The sequence below is a fragment of the Myotis myotis genome, unplaced genomic scaffold (genome assembly GCF_014108235.1).
Source record: "Myotis myotis isolate mMyoMyo1 unplaced genomic scaffold, mMyoMyo1.p scaffold_m19_p_5, whole genome shotgun sequence".
Lineage (NCBI taxonomy): Eukaryota > Metazoa > Chordata > Mammalia > Chiroptera > Vespertilionidae > Myotis > Myotis myotis.
Genome location: NW_023416357.1, coordinates 59,352,032 through 59,372,218, shown reverse-complemented (window position 1 = coordinate 59,372,218; position 20,187 = coordinate 59,352,032).

Here is a 20,187-nt window from a genome sequence, read left to right as displayed (position 1 = left end):
GAAATAAGGGTAACATCTGCTTGATATTTCTTTCATTCACAGGCTGCTATATCTTTTGAACTGATTTTTTAAATTGGGGGCCTTATTTTTGTGGCATTCTAAGAAGTACTTCATCTAACGTTCTTCATAGCAAAATTCTAGCACGTTTGATACCATTTCACTTACTAAATGGCTTCAATGTTTCTTACATCCCTGCCCATCTGTCCTTTGGTTCAGAGCAAAGTCATGTATGCTGAATAAAACTGGAACCACCCCACTTGTTGTGATTTCAAGATTGTGAAGTTGCCCTGCAACCAGAGTCACCACGTGGTGGGCACTCCTTTCCTGCTGCCCGGCCTGTGGCAGTCATGGCGGAGACAGCCTGTGACACAGTTCTTGCTGCCTAGTTAAGGCTTTGTATGAGAGCCATATGAAAAATAATACATTTTGAAGCAGTGGCTTCATCATGGTCCCAGTGCTGCTCCCTAGGCGAGCACCATGACCTAACCTGCAAAGGTTGAATAGTTTCTCAGTCTATTCCGTTTTAAAATCTCTAAAGGAGACCATATGAATAGAAGTTAGCAGCACCTTCTAGTGGTATATGAGCTCCATTTGTCCAATGGGATAAATAGATAAATGGAGGTTTTTCTCAGAGTTCATAGTGCACAGACAAGTGTGAAAGAGTGAGTCACCGGTCCCTCATGGATGGCAGTACTGTAGCAGGTGCAGATTGATTCTGGGCTGGAGTTGGAGAAAAAGGGTAAAAGGACTCATGGTGAGAAGAAACAGGCTTCATTGTACCTAACGAAGGAAACCCTGATGCTTCTCTTATATTTCCAAGACAATTAATATTCTCATAATCTCCAAATCCAATGCTATACTCCCTTTCTTTAGCTTTGTTGAAATGTGTTACATGTGATCAAGAAAGCCATGTTTAGAACAAATTTTAAACCACAATTTGGAGCATAATGAAATTAATGTTGAATTGTGGGAGTTGCATATTGTTTCAAGTCAATAGTTCTTTTTTATTTTATTTTGGAGAGGGGAACACACACACACACACACACACACATTGATTTTGTTCCACTTATTTATGCATTCATTGTATCACACCCGCAACCTTGGCATATCGGGATGACACTCTAACCAACTGAGGTACCCGTCCAGGGCCTCAAGTCATCAGTTCCTAACCTAAAGATAATGTGGGAGAGTACGGGGCATTTCAGTTAGTAGAAAGGAGTCTGTATCCATGGACGTAAGTCCATGAGCAATGAAAACAGCCTAAAGTGGCCTCCTTAAGATTTTTTAATCCTTCCATTTTCCCATTTTGTAGTAGAGACTACTACAAAAACTTTGTGTCAGATTCATTGGCCCCCAACCAGGGATCCTTGAGCTACAACCTACCACTGGGAATGAGAGGCAAGGGGTTGGCACACAGAATTTCTAGCAATTGGGCTTTGCCAAACTTAAATGAATGTGGGGCAGAGCTGTGATGGGCAGGCAGGTAGGGCTCAGGGCATGGATTCTCACACTTCAACATTGGAAGGCTATCATTATGTAGATGATAGAAGCTATAGATGGGTTAGGGAGTGAAATGGTCAGATCTCCCTCAAACTCCACTATGGAGAATGTAGAGGAGACAGGGACTAGATTTATCACCCGGATACCCTTTTATCAACCAATATCCTTTTCAGAAGCTTTTCATTAACTTATTATTTCTTCTTTCTTGTCTTTCCCTGCCTTTTGTTCCTATAATCCAATGGGGATATCAGAGTTTAATAACTACATGCAATAACTTATGATAGCTTCTGCCCCTTCTATTCTTTGTTCAATCTTTCTTCTGTATGTTTAATCTGATTTAGTCAAACTTCTATTTTTATAGTTGTGTCTGAGTGAGTCTCATTCTCTGACTAGCCCTGGAGATCTGACTTTTATAAACATCGGGGTCCTGGGCTCTACCACATATTCTGTTGGAATTCTCCCAGAAGTGGAATAAGAATCCCCAAATCCCAAATCTGAAAAATTGTCTTTATTGTTTGCAGTAAAGCCAAGAAAAATATTGGAGCCAAAGAACTTAGGAGAATAATGTAAGGAGATAAGAAAGAGCATCTGCTCTTCATAACAGAAAGCGTGTATTCCCTGGAGTGGGGACGGTGGAGTGGGCGGAATCATACATAAAGCTCACAGTGCGTAAAGCTCAGAGCTAGCTTCTGGGTTGTCTTTCTTAATTACACTAGGGGCACATATGAAAACCCATTCCCCTTGCACAGTTCAGTTCTGCATGGGGGAGCAGGGATTCTCAAGAGGCATAAAGGACACCATCAAGACCAGCTCTGGGCCTTTTCAAACGGAGTTTTGTGGACACTCTCCCACTGTCCTCCCCCCGCCCCACCCCGAATGTTACTGCCAAAGTGAGCTACATACAGTTGCTGATAGGGTTGTGTCACATCCTTCAGGTGCATCTGGTAAATAAAAGGATGAGAATTACTATAAACATCCTCTGATACGTGTGCTGTGCTGTGCAGGGCAACGCCAGAACTGGGCACGATGTTGCAAAGCTGGCAGCCATGATTTTCCCAGTTCCCCACTGTCAGTTGTGTGTGTGTGTGTGTGTTTTGTTTTTTTGTTTTGTGGCAAAGAAGTAGTAACAGTATGTCATAAATCAAACACTGCTCTCTTACTTCAACTAGTGTCTAAAAGGCAAAGGCTATGTCTTATTTATCTTTTTACGCCACTGCCTTGCACAGTGCCTGGTACAGAACAATTGCCCAACAAATGTGCTGCAAGATGAATGAGAAATGATCTTGGAAGGGTGGAAGCAAAGCAAGCAAAGGTTGTATAAACTTCTAATTATTTAAAACACTGCATTTTCCTACCAAAATATTTGAAAACGGGCCTTTCATACATTAAGCATTTGGCTTATTTGGTAATTATTATTCTGCTACCTCACACTTAGAAAACCTAGCATTATGAATAAAACTAATTTGAGGTCTCTAAAGCAGCTGTTGATTTTCAAGTATTTTTCTTCCCGACAACAAATAATGCCCTCTAGGGAATATTTTTCTCCATGTTTTTAAAAAATTTATCTTGATGAAGTAAACAACAATAATTTGACAGTGAAGACATTTAAATCATGCACTTTAGTGCAATTCCCAGAGCTAGAGAAGACAGGTCACTGTGATTGAAGCAATGGATTGAATCTCTGCTGCCAGATGGTGGTTGAAATATAATGGGCTTATAGCCGTCAGCCACAGCTAGAGGTCTACACGCAAAGGGTAAGCCTCTCAGTGATGGAAAATAGAAAGCTGTGTGGTTACTTGAAATTCTTGCATTGTTCTTAGTGCAAGAATTTCAGTCAGGGAAAATGTCAGTCATGCAAGTTCTGTTTAGGGTAATATTTGTAATGGAGCTGAATAAATGTACTGCTTGCATCCTGGTATTATTGCTATTGTCCATGTGTGCTGTGGGTTTGAAATACAAACACATAACTCTGAAATCAGAACCAGCATCATATTTCTCAATCTAAGATGTTTACATGATTTTGCTCTAATTGTTTTTGAAAAAGACACAATCAGTAGGAAATGGCTTCTCACATCCCAAAAGTTTTTAAGCATCATGGGATTTAAAAAATTTCTGTACTAACTGATTTGATTTTTCTTCTTGTGCTGCATACTACAATTGGTTCAGAACAAAAAAATACTTGGAGTTTCCTGTTCCTTGTCCGAGTAGCGCTGAAATAATATAATACTTGGTAGAATGAAGCTGTTCTCCATGTTTCCATGGCTTCTGTTAGAGAATGCATCTGGATCCATTCAGCCATGTTCAGTGTTCTTAAATGCCAAATGAGAGTTTCAGAAGAGCCCCTGAGGAAGCAGAGATGACATTTGCCATGCTCTGCTAATATCAACTCAGGAAGAAGAATATATCTGGCAACACATTTATCCTGATAAACATGATGATAGGGGAAATTTTTGTTTAAGCATTGGCAGCATGTGTTTACTGCTACATCTGTATACAGGCTGTCAGGTCGCATAAAACAGGCCTTAACAGAAGACAGTTGCGGGGAATAGGTTATGTAATGAGATCAAGCCAATGAAAGTCTGGCATCCATCTGTAATTTTACTAACAGCGTGGAGAGTCTTCCTATCCAACCAAGACAGGATTTTTTTTTGGCCTTTTTGGTCACTGGTTATGAAATTACATTGTTATCCCCTTTCGGAAGTTCAATGAGCCAATAAAAAGAAGAATAAAATGCATAAAAATGGGAGGGAAAGGAGAAGGACCTTGGGCCGTAGAATTTATGGCTGGAGAACTCAAGATTGTATGTCGGTAAATTTCTTAAGTGGAAAAGGATCACAGAGACTTGAGCCATTCAGAAATAAATAGGCAGTCTAAGTTTATGATGTTCACAAAGTCCTATTGTATTGTAATTCTCATTCCCACAAATAAAAGACACTAGTGTTTAGAACGGCCTGAAAAATCATTCCAATGAGTTAGATACCAAAATTACTGAAGCAGAGATTCCCTTAGTGTAAATTAGTAGGTTTTCAATAACGTTAGTTTCACAATTTGACAGTATTAGGGCTAATTTATAGATGCCTGCTGGCACAGCTACCATTAAGAATCTATCAGTATTTCCACTATAAATTTTATTTTTCAGGGGTTAATAACTTGGTCATAAAAATTCACTGCAGGCTGAAATCAAGTCTTGAAGGAAAATCTTTTCCTTAATCCCAAAAGAAGAGTTTGCTCATGTTTCTGAGACTAAGATAGAGACCGGAAAAGGTAGAATATGTACAAGCTTTCATTTCTGAAAATTTAGCATCAATCCTGGTGCTGTCAGATGTGGTGCTATGTGCTGATGTTTTATTAGCTTGTTGCCTTGCCTCTTTTTCTTCTTCTGCCTTCTTCTCTACCTCTTCTCCTCCTTTTCCTCCTTCTTCCCCGCCCCCCGCCTTTTTCTGTATTGTGAAAGTTGATCCTTCTATGTTCAATATATAGACTTTGATCAATGGAAAAATAGCAAGGAAGTCAGAGTTGTACTTACATTCATCAGAAAATAAGCTCTGGGCTTCTTTTCCTTCTGACTTCTTGTAATCTTTTCAGCACTGAAATGTCTAACAGAAGCATTATAAAGTTACTTTGGTAATTTAGGAAAACTGTAAGCTCTTACCTTGTGGCTAAGTGAGGAAACTGATTTGGCATCTCACAACTTTTTGATGAGCCAGCAAAATTTTTATAAACTTTCCCTAAATTTATGAAATGCATAGTAACAACGAAGGAGTGCCATATTAATATAGTCAGTGAGACTAGCAAGGAATTAAACAATTCTATATTTTCTCATTGCTTGAGATCTTTTAGATCTAGCTTAATTTCTTACAGGGCCTAACTCTCTGGGCATATTCTGAAAGGCAAGGGCTAGCCTACTTTTGGACCAAACTAATTTTTTGGTGGTTATACACTATTGAAGGTTCATCTTCTCTTTTCCTGGGGGGAAAAGCAGTCAACCTACCATTTATCGTAGACCACTGAACTATTCTAAATGTTGTAGAGCTACTTTCCATGCAGGTTTAAAGGCAAGGAGTAGAAGAGAGAGGAAAAGCACTCAGATTTAACTGTGAGAAATCAGGGTAGGATAATGCCAACCATTTTGTACTGTTCTAGTGAATTTGGTAGGAGAATTAAGAAATTGTTGGCATACTGATTTCTAGAAGCATAAACTTTCTCAGTTCCAACCTCAGTGGAACCCTCAGCTCCATTGGTGTGCATAAAATTTTAACCTGTGTATTCCTACCAGCTCCTCTTCCTAGTTCCTGATCCTGACTGGTGAGTTTCATTTTTCTTCCTGTCTGATGCTGCCGTGCTTCATATTGCTCCCCTAGACACTTTCTAACTCAACTTGCAAGCTCCTGCAAGTTCAGTGAGGGACCTGTTGTGCCCTGCTGCCCCCTACTAGTGACCCAAGACTATTGGGCCTTCAAGACAGACTTCAAATTAAAAAAGTAAATTTTGTTACTGTAAAATTAGTGGTTTTGTTTTTTAACTGCTTATTTTGACTGTTTTCCTTCATAAATTTATGAGGAATTTCTTAAGTTCTTTCAATTATATTTTTCTAAAATTAGCATTACATTACTGAAAATTCAAAGCCAAGTGTTCTACCAGAATTTTGCAAATATTTTCCTTTCTTTGAACACTTAAACCAAATCATTTATTTCATATGGATTTGAATGTAGTTCTCTCTCTAAATGCATACATATTATATCTGAATATTGCTTCTTTAAAACAGGTTTATTTTTATGTATTTTTTTTTGTTTTAATGATGTATTAATCTGTTTGGGTTGCTTTAAAAAATATCCTGGATGGATTACTTAAACACAGAAATTTATTATCTCACTTCTCGAGTCTGGAAGTCCCAGAGCAAGGCATGGTAGTTTTCTGGTGAGGCTTCTTTTCCTGGCTTTCAGAGGCTGCCTTATCTCTAAGAGAGAGAGGGGAAGGGGGGGGGGGGGTGGGAGAGAGCTCACACTCTGGTGTCTGTTCTTCTTTGAATAAAGGTACCAGCTCTATTGGGTTAGGACTCCACCCTTTGACCTCATTTAACCTCTATCACCTCCTCACAGGCCCCATCTCCAAATGTAGTCCTGTGGAGGGTTAGGGCTTCAACATATGAATCTGGATTTGGGGGGTGGGACACAAAAATGACAAATGCTGACATGTGGATTTTACAACTGATTTTCAATTAAGCAATCAAATTAATTTTTAAAAAATCATATATCATAGGCTAAAAATAAATTGGAATGAGTTTGGTACTAGAATGATAATGACTAAGGTTTTATTAACTTTAAGGGAGGGGTAAGAGGAAGAATATTTTACTTCAAGGAAGGCATGGCTACAGAATGAATACCGAATATTCAATACCATTTAAGGAGCCTGGCCACGGTCAGAGAGGACACTTACCGCCTACAATGAACATTATTGTTTAATATCCCCTGAGTATCCATAGAGTGCTGGTTCAGAATACACATGGCACAGTCTTTGTTCTTTGGAAGTGTGCAATCAAAGACTGTAAATACACAAGCCTGACAGCTTGGTGCTTTCAGAATTTGCTTAAATCGCCTGCTATTTTCCCACCAGGCTACTGCTCCTACCTAAAGCAGTGGGCTATTGTCTTGAGCTGAAGTGTGCCACAAAGTGTCATTGATGTTTGGCTTTAAAACAAAACAAAACAAAACAAAACTCTTCCTCCGTTTGTTTCTGTTTTTGCTTGGCTGCTGGGTGGGTCCAGAATAATTTCAGAAAACTGGTGACGCCCCTAGTTATTCCAGAGGGCAAGGGGTTGGAAACACTGATTGGTTTAAAAACCTTGATGTTTAACACTATTTGTGACTTCTCTGTAAGTTCCACTCAGTAGTTCATTTATTCACTTCTCTAACCACGGGGAAAACACTAATTTATAGCACTGATTTACAAATGTAAAAGACACTCACAGCTCTACCTACCAGCAACACCTGTGGACAGAGCCAATTAGACATGCTTCTAATTATACCTTTTCTGATCATATAAATGCCCTGGGCTGATGATCAGAAATGATAGAAAATAATACCACCATAAACATAAGTTTATAGTCTAAACTGACTTCCCTACCACCATCAGGCAAAAGGTTGTTTTGAACTAACTAACTAGCAAAATAGAGATAGACTCATAGATAGAGAGCAGGCAGACAGCTCTGATTGGGGGTGGGGAGGGTCTTGGAGGGTGGGTCTGTGGAGGGATTGAGCAGTGAGTGGAGGTGGAAGAGTATGGAGGGATAAATGGCGATGGAAAGAAAATTAAAGAGGAAAAAGTCATTGTGATTAAATCATATCTCCTTTTTCCAGGATCTGGTCTGAAGAAAAAGTTGTATAGTTGAAATTTGTCTTTGACTTTGTCTCTTATTGCAAAATCATTTTCCTCTCTGCTTTTCGGGCCCTCTCCCCAGCCTCAGTTCCTGGATTTCCCTTGTTCTCCCACTTCTACTCTCCCCATCATCAAAGGAGAGTGTCTCTTATCAGTCATGTAAAACCTGGTTTAAATTTAAGTCATGGTGTTATCTTTCTCTCAGGGAATTACATTTTTGTATTTATCTATAATTCTGGAACGAATGCCTTTGTCTCCTGTAAATGAAGCTTTAGGCATGAGCACAGCAAAGAGAAGTGTTTTTGAAGTTCAGGGGACTTACTGTTGCTGTTGAAATCACATGAAATTATTGAGAAGATTGGTATCTAAATTGTAAGAGTATCGCTAAGTTAGTGATTTATGTAAAATGCAATGTCAAAATTACAATTAAGGGACATATTACTAAAGTATTTTGGTGACGGGAAAAGGAAACTAACATTTATAGGTTATCTATAACATGCCAGGCTGTGTGCCAGGCATCCTCACATTTCTTTAGATCATTTAAAGCTGCTGGCAGTTCTGTAAACTCTTCACCGCATTTTACCATTGAGGAAACAGACTTCTGGAGGTTAAGTGTCACCAGTGTCCTACAGCCAGCACATGATGGAGCCATGCCTCTCCGGCTTCAGAGTTCATTATCTTGGTGCCGGGGAGATGAAAGTTGTCAGGGTACATGACATTTGAACATGTGATTTAGTTTGCTCTATTAAAACTGTGCTTTGAATGTTTTGAATTAAACTCCTTTAATCACAGAAGGACATGTACTTCGCACCATATCACCTTGCTGGTTTTCAGTGTGCAGAGTCTAAATGAATTGGCTCAGAAAAAAAATTTCAATTCATTTCTGTGATTAGAAACTCTCCGTGTAAGCAGACGGTGAGGCTATAATGCGGAAATTGCATGCTTATTCAAGAACTACCTCATACACATTGATATGTGTTACTCTGCAACTAACTTATGGATGTCAGTATTTCTGCACTAATTGAAAGTAAGCTAGCCAAAGTCAACCCATACAATCACATGGGTGGAGTAATCATATATCTTGAGCCAAACATTCGGACTTATCTATCTACCAACTATTTGAAATTATGACTGCCCCATTATGTTAGGATATTAAGGGTTATAGAGAGTACTTTTGTGTGTCTTCTCAATTAACTGTAACTATAGATTCATTTGAGAATATAGTTTTAATTTACTGAATGAATCTACCCACTTTTAGATTTTATTGAAAAATAAAGAGAAAATTATGTGGTAAATAGAAACTACTACTTTACTATCAATTTGCAGAGTAAAAACTGACTTACTTATTTGCCAAGCTTGTTTTCCTAGGAAATAGACCATTTTGGAACTCTCAACAGTAAGAATGCCTAAGCACTATCATGAAGGGAATTAAAAAACAGCTCTGGCCTGTGTTCTCACTGGTTAGAGCATCAGCCTGCAGTGCACTGAAGGGTCATGGGTTTGATTCCTGATCAAGGGCACATACCTGGGTTGCAGGTTCGATGCTGACCCTGATTGAGGTGAGTTTGGGAGGCAACCAATCAATGTGTTTCTCTCACCTCTCTCCCTCACTTCTCTCTCTCTCTCTCTCTCTCTCTCTCTCTCTCTCTCTCTCTCTCTCTCTCCCCCCCTCTCTCTCTCTCTCTCCCTCTCCCTCTCCCCCCACTCCTTCCCTCCCACTCTCTCTAAAAATAAATAAATGAATTGAAAAAATGTCCTCTGGTGAGGATTAACAAAACAAACAAACACACAAGAAAACAAATCTTGCTGAGGTCAATAAATACACTGATCGTTTTTTGAATCAAAGTCATTATATGAAACAAGGCCTATTTGAAACACCATTTTTGTGCTAGAAAGCCCATTTTGTATATCAATTTTTTAAAAACAGCCATGGCCCTGACATAAAATATAACATGTCATTTGTTTTCCAAACTCTTTAAGAAGTTACATTAAGTCAATGAGAATAATAACAATAAAGCTCACAAACTTAAAATATTTTCTTTAGGTGCATGCTAAGGGGACATTATTGATTAACTTATTTCTCAGAAATATGAATCTACAAAAACAATGAAAAGTATATTTTTAACTATAATTATTCCATCTAATATGAGGATAATACAGACTCTTTGCTTTGCCTATTTTCTCCCTGGTTACCTGCCCTTGAATAATATTCTCTGCTTATAATGATCATGACCAGAGATTAGATGAGAAAAGGAAAAAAGTATAAGAATTTTTTCAGGGCTTGATCCATATTTTCATATAATGATGGTGGAGAAACAAATTGAAACAGGCATATAATGTAGTCTTGGATATTCTAAGGGCTCATCTATTTATACTACTTATATTTTCAATTTGGCATAAATGAAATTGAGGCTCTGACAACATAACTTGTAAAATTGATTCATGCCACTAAAAACTTGGTTCCATTAAAATGCATTTTTAAAATGTTATGACAAAATATTCTGCCATTTAAAAAACAGACTCTGACTTAATTGGAAGTACCCAGGTCACTTAAAAGAGAATCTTTAGTGAGTGAAAAATTTCTAGCAGTTTACTTATAAAGTGACTCTTGCAGTCCTGGGCCACAATACTCATGTGTGGACCACTGAAACATCTTATTACAAAATACAAAGTAAAGTTTTTAAAAGGGAAGAGAAAAAAATGTGAAAGACCTTTGTCAAGAATAAAGGAGAAAGTGGCAAAAGTGGAGTATAGCTTTTTTGTTTGTTTGCTAATGAGATTGAATATTTTTCATTTTTTTTAGTAATTTTATTTTAATTGAATATAGTGCTTTATCTTTAGTACATATTATTTACCTAATTTTTACTGATCACATATGTAAAGTAGTGTGCCAATGTTTGGAGAGGGGCTGGTGGAGAAATTTTTAATAAAATGGCAAGTCTCTTCTCTGAAAGCTATGAACTCGGGTGGGGTCGGAAGAAAGAGAATGGGGGGCTGTTATATGTAAACACTCAAAGCAGCTAGCCTCGAGGTTCTAAACAGAAGCACTGATGAACTCACACACCTCCTTTGAATTCTGCCCCAGTGGTCAATGTTGGAGAACTATCCATGAGACTGGGGGCAGAAGAGCAGACGAGATGGACTATCCAAGTAATCTTCTGAGACTTAGTAAATGCTTTATAACATGTTTACCTGCTGGCACATGAGTTAAACATGAGTAGACACTTTTAGGTTTGACTTCTTATGAGATAAAGCAGTGTTCTGTTCAGGAGGCCCTGTCAAGGGCTCACTTAGGGCTCCTGCCTTCATTTGGGATACGTGTTCACAGTGGATTCTCCTAGGGCAGGGGTGGGCAACCCCTGGCATGCGTGCCAAACATGGCACGCCAGTAACTTTTGCTGGCATTCGAAACCCTCTCTTATAATCTTCCATTTACAATTTTTTTCTTAATATCGACTTTTTTATTTTTCAGATAAATTCAGTGTAGGTGCATCTTAGATAAATAAATAATTTTGCATAACAAGTTATCTTAAAGACCATAGACATGGATTGACGAGAGGGGGAAGAGCAATTTCTATGCCTCTGCCTTAACTCTCCCTGCCTTCCTAGATCTGACCAGTGTTTTGGTTTCAGCCTCAGATGCAACGGGTTTTCGTTGACAAGACAACCGCCTCACCTACTTATTCAAAATTTCACTCTATAAAAATGAAACCTTCTCTCTCACTTTGCCCACCGGTAGTAACGAAAGGGGAATAAATTTCTATGTTTCTCTCGGCAGCAAAAGTCCCACTGATAATATTGAACGGAGTCATAAAGTTTTCTGTCAGACTATCAGTGTACATGTATACATTAAAAAATAAATGTATTTTTCATCATATACTGTGTTTTTGTCGCTCGAATGAATTTTATTATTGCTTCAAGGTTCTTCACATATGTACACCTTAAGAGATATCAAGTAGGCGTAACATGTTCTCAAAAAATTAGAGTTGGCACGCAGAAGAATTTTGAGTCAGAGATTTTGCTGGTTTTGGCACACACTCACAAAAAGGTTGCCCACCCCTGTCCTAGGGCCACTGGCTGGGGTCTTTCCATTTTAGGGAAAACAAGCTTTGTGTTGAGTACGGGAGACATTTTACCCTCCCTTTGGGCTTTGACAATGTGCCCAGGCTTCAGCAGGGTCAATCAAGTTTAGTTACTTTTCTGTAGTCTGATTAATGAGCGAGACCATTCATCCTATTCAAGACCATGTTAGTGACTTTCTCAAGGGCTCTCAACTGGAGAAGTCAGCAGATGGCTGGGAAATACCCACCTGCTGTTTGCAGTTGGTAGGAGGCTTGTTAGGCTGGTTCTTCCAGAAATCTCTCATGTGGACGAGTGTAGCCACCATGCTTCTTTATGTGCATTTTCAAAATCCCTTTGCTCTTGGTCAACTATCAAATGGTTGATTGGCTTAAGTGAGATATTTTGCAGTTCCCCTCCCTGAGGTAAAACAGGACACTTATATAAAGCCAGAGATAATTATATTATAGGCTTAGTAGTGATAATGTGGACATGAGACTTGGTACATCTGTGAACACATGGAACTGAATCCATCTATCAGTCATTCTCTGAATTAAGAATTGGATGGTGGAGAGAGTATTTAGATTCTTTTCCTGGACCTATCATTTATTTATTGCCAAGGTGATTCTGGGCTTTACAATGAACCAGTCTGAATTATAGTTTCCTTTAATCTGATAAGGATTGAAAACAGCAAGCCAGCATACTTCACTGGGTTATCGTAGGGATCTAAGAAGACTGCATAAATGAAAGAATTTACAAACTATAAACTGATACAGATGTGAAGACATCGCCAGTAACTAGTATGTGCAGATCATGTACTGTGGTCCTGACACAGCTCCAGGTGCTTTGGAAGATGCAAAATAGATAAAAGGTGTGACTCCTGCCCTCAACTTTGTATGGTCCAGAAAATTGAGAGCAGCACAAGACAGCTAATTCTTGACTTAAGGGGGCTGCTGTAAAAGTATCGTCAGAATTTAGAGGAGAATGAGATGAGTGAGGGTTAATGTACAGCCTGACATTACGGAAGAGGTAGGCACTGAGTTGCAATTTGAAGAAGGGAACTGGGGGAATTGAGTGCACTGATGTTAAAAGGAGCTCAAAAGGATTTAAAATCCAAAATTCAACCCCTTTCCAAAAATGTTCTCCACCTACTACACTGTCAAACTTGTTATGTTAAACCCTTTCAAAACCCTAGGAACTCTTCTTTGACCCTACCTAAGGCCGCTGATCTCGCCCTCTCCTCTAGTGGTTCCTATCCTTGAAAAATACACATTTATGTTCTTTAAGTATCTCGTTGTGTCAGAACAGTAGTTTGAGTATCATTTTTGAAGAGACAGACCTAGATTCTAGTCTGTTTTATTGCCCATTGGCTCTCTGACAATGGGCAACTCATTAACCCTTTACCATTTGAGCAAAGCCTGAGGTCTTGTTAGCTGGAAATAGTAATAAAAATATTCTGAGCGTTAAATAAGGAATGGTGTTTCAGTGAGTCCTGCATATAGTGAAAACCTCAGAAATGACACCCTTAATTTTTAAGCATCTGTTGCTTGCATTCAATGGTGTAGAGCTCTCATTATGCTTTTCTTTAGATGCTAACTAGCACCTAGTGTGGGGCCAGGCACATAGGAGGCACCTGATAAAAATTTGAACTAAAATGAACATTCAAGATGGAGAAGGCATTTCAGGAAATGGCAGCAGCAAAGATATGGAAATAGAAATAGAGATAATATGTGGCAATAATAATTGGTACAGAAGTAGAAAGAGAGAAGTGATGATATCATTCTTCTAATCTCATCAGAGGAAAGATTTATGTAGGGCGATAAATTATGCTGGATGGATTGGTGGGGCACAAGTAGAGGAGGGCCAAGCCCAGGAGTTTAGATTTGATGTGGTGGGTAATAGGAAGTCATTGTATTTTGAGAAGGAGTGACATGATAAAAATAATGAGTAAATCAATTAAGACTTTAATGGCCTAATAAGCAAATTATTTTTGGAATAATAGCTACATCACTATCATCATTAATGACTGTAACTTGATGCCTTCTTACTGGATTATAAGAGGAACTAGTCAACATATTTCTCTTTATTCCAAGTTTGTAAGAAAAAAATGCTTTAGGGCATTATTTTTCATATTAGATGTGGCTGTGTGCTGAAAACTCCTTTAAACCAGTGAATGTACTCCCTTCTGAAGACGTTGAAGGGTGTCTTAACGATAATGATTAATGACTTTTAAATGCCCATAAATCTTTGAGGAATGAACAAACCACTATTAAAACCATATGGTGCCCTCATTCTTTGCATGGAACTTCCACAAAAGTCACTAGGAGTTCAGTGGAATGATGAAGGGGAGCATATGGCGCTAGATCTGAACTAAATTAATAACAGTATGAAAACGCAGTTAAATAGTGATAATCCCCCTTGTTATCCAGATTTTCCCTTTTTAGACAACCTCTAGTGTATAGTTCAGTACCAAAAGACACTTGTTAAATGGGGAGAACCAACATGCAAGGAGAAACCATGTGGCATATCTTTTGAAACAAGCTGAAGAAGCTGCAATTTGGAGCTTCCTTGCTCAGAACAGCCATGGAGTCATTTAGAGTTCAAAAAGGAGCCTAAACCTGACTATGCTTTAGGCACTCCATCTGGCTCTGTCCCACGTTGTTGCCATAGTCACCCATCTCCTAGCAACGAGGAACAGCATTTTCGTGTCTCTAAAGTGACAAAGCATATGAGTACAAAATATAAATATAGTCACAATAGACTAATAATCTGAGAGGTTATCTCGTGGTTAAGCTCACTGTGAAGATCTGTATGAATCTTTGGTTTCATGATCCTATCTCTCCTGTGATGGGTTTTGATTAAAAAAATACTCTGCTCAAATTGAGGCATTCTGACAGCTTGCTATTGAATATAAAGACTGCAATATTATTACATAGAACAGAATAAAGGGATATTTTATTTTTAAAGGTGGAAAACACTATTATCCCTTTGAATAGTCTGTCCATCATTACCTAGACTCTGGGTAGAAAGGAATGGGGTGGGAAAACAGGCCTTGGGCCTTGGAAGAAGGAATATTCCATCCTAACACATTCAGGCTCAAAACATTCCATTAGTAGACTTCGTGATGAGCAATGAGTCTCATTTGAGGTCACTAATCAGAAGCAGTAAAGAAGCCTAAATAAAGATAAAAGCAAATGGCTATATGCGTCATGCTTGTCCTTGAGGCAAAGTGGAAAACAAACGATGGCACTTTTTAGAGGATCTTTAGCTGTCTATTTCTAAATATTTTCAAATAATCATTGTTTAAATATCCTGCCAGAAGAAATCCATTGAGATACTAGCCTTGTTTTCTAAAAATGTCATAGCCTTGAATCCTGATAAACCTTGCTATTATACTGAGATGTATGCACACGAGAACTCGAGTTTAGATATTCCCCAGAGATATTAATAACAAAGAAGTCAGTGCCAGTTTTCAGTTTAAAATGACATTTTGTGTGTTATTTATTGGTTCCATCAGCTACATTTCATGACTCACTTTTCCTTTAGAAATACGAATGTATGTCATGGTTTGAATTCTGCTTTCCCGATTTTGTATCAGGACCTGTGCATTTGTAAATGTCAATGAAAGATGCACACCATGGGAAGTAGATTCAGGAATGTCATGGAGAGATCTCACCTGAGGGGAAGTAGAGCATCTGAACAGTGTCTCCAAGATGAAATAATCCTCACACCTAGGCAGGCCATTGTGATGCGTTGACACATTACATGCAAAGCAGAGTTTAGCTGTGCTAACTGCTTTGTGAAAGGGAAATCCTCCTGAAATTAAATAACCAAAGGAGATAGGTGAGTGCTGATTTTGTGAAATAAACAGTGATTGCGGAAGAAGAAAAACCAGCAGGACTCAGCGTGAAGCAAATTAATTCATGTTGGAGATTTACTCTCCTGAAGAAATTAAATTGCCCACTCCCTAATCAGTGCAGTTCCTGGCATGCCTTTCTTTCTCTTGCTCCCTAAATTTGTTTCATGTTAGAGCCCCTTGAGTTTTTACTACACTATTTTTTAAATTACAGTCTGAAGCTCCATTTCTTTGTGTGGTTTTGTGAAGTTCAGCACTCCATCAGGTCCTTTACCATTTCTTTGTTTTGGAGAAGAAAATTCTTTTCCAATCATCTCACTTGTTTATTTCATTTCCTGTGCTCGAGAGTAGAATATCAGGAGAGACACCATGGCTACTGCATCTCTTCTGCATTATACTGATTTAATGGCTCAAGGGATAAGCATGTTTTTATTACAGTAATTTGGAATCACTGAAAGAAACCACATCTGAGAGTCCTTTCACAGTATACGGCTGCTCAATGTGAATACACATTGCTGGGTTCTTTCCCTGTTCTTCTCATCCTCTAGCAAAGGAAAAGAAAAGGCACCAACTGGTGTTCTTCCAGTTAATTCTGCCACAGAGAGATGTCAGCACACATTGAAACTGAAACCACATTTGAGAAGACACGCAGAACTTTGCAAATGCCACTGTTGTTTGCAGAGCTTTGAGCTGGAGGGGGTATCATATGTTTTTCAATCTGTTTTTTACTCCTTTGCTGTCTTAAAATAAACCATGAAATTCTTATTCTTGGCCTTAGAATGTGAGTGATGCCATCAATGTGTTGTGAATCATTTGCTAAATTATTCCAGTGATGAATGTGTCTTCCTTCCTGTAATAACTGTTGAGGTGTCGCTTTTGCCTAATAGAAGCCATTGTGTCTCTTGGAGGACTGACAAGGAAGGGAGGGCAGCTATGTGGCACAAGCACAGGGTGATAATCAGAGCTTGTAAGATTTTATTTGAATCCTATCTGCTTTACAGGCACAGTTGGCTGGTGGGAAAATTCCATTGGCATTGCCAGCATTCCAACTCTGATATCAACTCTGAGATCAGATTTCTAAAAGTAAGGTATTGGAACATGGTCATGCTTTAGACTTGAAGCCAATATCACACTACACTGTGCAAGTTATGTATATGAAAGTAGTTTTTGTCATGATTAACATGTCCAGGCAGTTTTCTTCTCCTAACATGTCTGATTTGCAGAAAGGGATAGGTGTGGTATTAATACCGTTGGGGCATTTATTATAGTTTCTTGTAACCATCAGAAGACAAAGGGGCTAACCTGAATATCTAAACAGCTGAGTTACTACCAAATATTCAAAGCACTAAAAGCAAGAGTGAGACTCCTTTTTGACTCTCAGTAAAATTGAGTTGCTTGTTGCTACTGTGGTTTGAAGGTGTTTTAATATTTTAAAAGATTATCCTCCTGGCATAAAATGGAAGGGGAGAGGCATCCCTTGAGGAATGACTGAGGACTGGCTGAAATAAAGTCTAAATCAAAAAGGACTTGGTCAGCTTTTGATCATGTCCAGCTGTTGGTCTTTGGAAGCCAGTTCTTTCTACATTGGAAATAGAGCTTGAAGTAAGATAAAAAAGAGTACTGGCTTCCAAAGAGGAAGAGAGAAAATTTCCAGGGCTGGTTGTAAGGCTGTTAAGATACTTGTGTCTGGGATCTATGGCATAAGGACCCTAATGAAACCACACCAGATATTGGCTAGAACAAAAGGTAAAGGGTAGAATGAGTCTACTGATTTAGTTAGAGTAAGGAGCTATAACAATAAAAGTCCAAAATTTCAATGGTTAACACAATAGAAATTTATTTCTCCTTCTCATAATAGTCCAATGCAGGTGTTTCAAGTAAGCAAGAGTTTCCTAAATATAATAATTGAGAGACTCAAGCTCCTTTCATTTCATGACTCTATCACTAGTAAGGATAGTGATTCAGTTAGTGAACGATTTTTTTTTTATATCATGGACACAGTACACCTACTTTTTCTGCTCTTTGACCCAGAAGTCATCTTCTGTTTATATTCCACAGCCTCAGATGCAAAAAGAGATGAAAAATATTGCCCAGTAAAAATCCTACACTATGCAAAGGGAAGCCTGAATTTTAGTGAGTAGCAGCTTGCAAATATGTTTTGGGATAGTTGACGGGGAAGAACTCTTTCGGCCTCACATGGGAAAGTACTTTATTACAAACTATAGGCCCAGTGTATGAAATTCATGCATGGGGAGGTGTGGGTTGAGGGGAGGTCCCTCAGCTTGGCCTGCATCCTCTTGCAATCCGGGACCCTCGGGGGATGTCGAGCCTAAACCAGCAGTTGGACATCCCTCTCACAATCCAGGACGCTGCATGCACCAGTGACCATAATTTTCATACACATGAAAGGCATCTTGCTGTTGTATGGGCAGCTACATTTTTTTGCCCTGATTATAAAAAGTAGTACATAACATGATCCTTCTGAGGCAGTAGTACCATTTTCCCCATCTTATGGGTAGAAAAACTGAAGCAGAGAGAAGTTAAGTAATTGGCTTTGTCACACAGTTTTAAGTGTCAGAATCAGGGCCGATCACAAAATGTGCAAGCCAGAGTCCATGTATGTCATTGCTGCATCATCCTGTTTTTTCAGTGTTAGAGTAGCCTTGCCAGGTTTTAATTTTTAAATCTAAGAGACTGTTCCCAATATATAGGGTAGTATTCCTAGGTCTGGATGGCAATCAGGGCCATCTGTGGGGCAACTGGAGGGCGGGATGATCAGGGGTCCCCTGCTGGCACCTGCCTTGGCTGGCGGCCTGGTGCCACCCCCTGGTCAGCCCTGCTTCCCACCGCTGCTGCTGGTCACCTCTCTCTGTAGGATGACTGGCGGGTGGGACCATTGGGAGGCCCCTGCTGGCACCTGTCTTGGCTGGCGGCTGGCGCTGCCCACTGGCTGGCCCCATCCCTGGGGGCAGCTCCTGCATTGAGTGTATTCCCCCTGGTGGTCAGTGTACGTCATAGCGACTGGTCGTTCCACAGGTCATTCTGCTGTTCGGTCGATTTGCATATTAGGGTTTTATTATATAGGATATGTGAAGAGCAAGGGCAAGGATAATACATGCTAGTAATCCTGTAGGCAGATGGAATTAGTTCTATTCTAGAAGAAAATATGAGTCAGATTCTAGAAAAGATTAGTGATTTTATAAAAATCTTCAGCAGTACCAATACAAAATATGATGAAGCAAAAAACTAAATAGCTAGATCAAACATTACCAGAAAGGTTTTGGGGAGGAGGGGTGAAGGGAATATATAAATTTATAAGATGGACATTTGTGTCCTTTGGCAGGGTAGTTTAAAAAGGGAAAGATTTCAAATGGTATCTTGCTTGGAGCACTTGAAGCAGCTTCCCCATATTTCTGCTCAGTATTATTAGAGACCCAGAGAAAAGTAGAATTTACTACTGAAAGTTATGATTATCAGAAAAGCTAATGTAAAAATCTGGGATGTGTTTTTACCAAATATGAGAAAGCTAGAGCTAGATTGAGAAAAAATAGCTAGGTCACACACTTATTTTGCCTCTGATCCTCCAAAAAATTGTTCAGGTACTCCTCAAATTGCTTTTTAAGGTGGCTCAAATGCTTGTCCCTGCTTTGTCTTTTCTTTCAGAAAGAGACAGAGGAACTAGGACTACACATTGGGTCCTGATTGATAAAGAAAAATGGAGTATAGAAGGAAAAGCTTTGGCATCAATCCATACTGGATGCTGTTTAGTTTTTATTTTTATAGAAATTTTTGGCAAGTGCTGTCACAGCCTTTGGAAAAATATACATATTTTTATTGATTTCAGAGAGAAAGGAAGAGGGAGTAAGAGATAGAAACATCAATGAAGAGAGAGAATCATTGATTGGCTGCCTACTGCATACCCTCTATTGGGGATCAAGCCTGAAACCTGGGCATGTGCTCTGACTGGGAATCAACTATGATCTCCTAGTTCATAGGTTGAGGCTCAGCCACTGAGCAACACCTGCCAGGCTGTTGTTGTTGTTGTTTAAGTTTATTAAATCAGAAAACCAACCAGAGGAGGTGGTAGAAAATTCCTATAGTGCAGGAGAGCTGCGCTATAGGAATGCCCATGAGGCACTGGGATTCAGCTAAGACTATGCACATCAAAATGCTTTTCTACTGTAGACCTTAGAAGAGAAGGCAGCCAGCATCTGTAGTTTCCTAGCAAGTAGATAGTGAGCCTGGGTAAAGGTCTCTTTCTTAAAATGTGAGGAGGAGGAGTATGGGACGATAGATAGGTTTAACACCTGGAGTAGAATTTCTGGGTTATTGGCTATGCCTATGCATACATGTCTATGTGGAGTAAATATCACCAACCAGTTTCCCAAAGAAGTTGT